Raw genomic sequence first — 1926 nt, 5'->3', positions numbered from 1 at the left:
TGTACCAAAAAGAAATTATTGATATTCAGCCCTTTCAACAGGTAGCAAATGATCAAAAACTGATGGTACTGAAGGAAGAAGTCCAAGAGCCACTGAAGGCACTGGCAAAAAACAAGGTTTCAGGAAAGCTGGGAAACTTCACCCCTGCCACCATCTTGCTTTCCTTTAACCTGGCGGTGACCGTGGCTTACACCAATCTTGAGCCATGAAACTGTTAACCAGAGCCAGCACCCTCTCGAGATTTTATTCCCTCAAAGTTGCTCCCAGAGTTAAAGCCTCAGCTGCCCCCTCAGGAGCACTCTGGAGACGCAAGGCCTTGAGTTTACCAAATTACCAAATGGTTTAGTGATTGTTTCCCTGGAAAACTATGCCCCAGCATGAAGAATTGGTTTGTTCATTAAAGAGGACAGTAGATATGAGGACCCCGGCAATTTGGGAACCTCTCATTTGCTGCATCTTGCATCCAGCTTGACTACCAAAGGAGCATCATCTCTCAAGATAACCCATGGAATTGAAGCAGTTGGTGGCAAATTTAGTGTGACTACAACAAGGGGAAACATACCGTGAAATGCCTGTGGGACAATATCAATATTCTAATGGAGTTCCTGCTCAATGTCCCACAGCACCAGAATTTCTGCGTTGGGAAGTAGCAGCCCTTCAGTCCCAGCTAAAGATTGACGAAGCTGTGGCTTTCCAGAATCCACAGGTACATGTCATTGAAAATTTACATGCTGCAGTTTTTCGGGATGCCTTGTCTAATTCCTTATATTGTCCTGATTATTAGATTGGAAAAGTGATATCAGAGGAGCTACATTACTATGTTCAGAACAATTTTACAAGTGCAAGAATGGCTTTGATTGGACTTGGTGTGAGCCATCCTGTTTTAAAGCAAGTTGCTGAACAGTTTCTCAACATGATAGGTGGGCTAGGGCTAGGTTTATCTGGAGCAAAGACTGTCTAGCGTGGAGGTGAAATCAGAGAACAGAATGGAGACAGTCTGGTACATGCTGCTCTCGTGGCAGAAAGTGCTCCCATCGGAAGTACAGAAGCAAATGCATTCAGTGTACTCCAGCACATGCTTGGTGCCGGACCGCATGTCAAGAGGGGCAGCAACACCACCAGCTTTCTGTACCAGGCTGTTGCCCAGGGAGTTCACCTACCATTTGACGTTTCTACTTTTAATGCTAGTTACTCAGATTCCGGACTCTTTGGCATTTACACCATCTCTCAGACTGCAGCTGCTGGAGATGTTATCAATGCTGCCTATAACCACGTAAAAACAGTTGCTCAGGGAAACCTTCCTGATGGAGTCATCCAAATGGTCAAGAACAAGCTAAAAGCTGGATACCTAATGTGAGTGGAGCCTACGGAGGGTTTTCTGGATGAAGCTGGGTTCCAGGCTCTAGTTGCTGGTTCATGTATGCCACCAAGCACAGATCTTCAGTAGATTGACTCAGTGACTGCTGCTGACGTCCAGAATGCTGCAGTGAAGTTTGTTTCTGGCAAAAAGTCAATGGCAGCAAGTGGAAATTTGTGGCATACACCTTTTGTTGATGAGTTGTAATACTGAAGTACATATTACATGGAAGAACTAAACATTTTCTTAACCCAGAGCAGCAAACACATGAAAGTCAAAAGTGTATAATACACCATATATCTTTTTTTTTTTTTAATGAGCTGAAATACCTTAAAGCATAAATGCAGGTGATTATACCCAACTGACATAAAGGAATAAAACATTCTGTGTAAAAAAAAACAACAAAACAAGTTTTCAAATACAAAATGAAATCTTTCAACAAACTGATACAGCACTGGAGCCACGTACTCATTTATACCAAAGAATTTGGAAGACCAGGCCAACGGATTGGAAGAGATCCATATTTGTGCCATTCCAAAGAGAAGTGACCCAATGGAATGCAGAAATCA

The 1926-nt window shown here is 43.0% G+C and overlaps 1 pseudogene; it reads left to right on the top strand.

Moving 5' to 3' along the window:
* The first annotated feature begins 205 nt into the window (after positions 1 to 205).
* Positions 206 to 1564, top strand: LOC102821643 (annotated as a pseudogene).
* Positions 1565 to 1926: the final 362 nt, after the last annotated feature.

This window comes from Chrysochloris asiatica, unplaced genomic scaffold, assembly GCF_000296735.1.
Source record: "Chrysochloris asiatica unplaced genomic scaffold, ChrAsi1.0 scaffold00279, whole genome shotgun sequence".
NCBI lineage: Eukaryota > Metazoa > Chordata > Mammalia > Afrosoricida > Chrysochloridae > Chrysochloris > Chrysochloris asiatica.
This window is presented reverse-complemented; position numbering and strand designations above follow the sequence as displayed.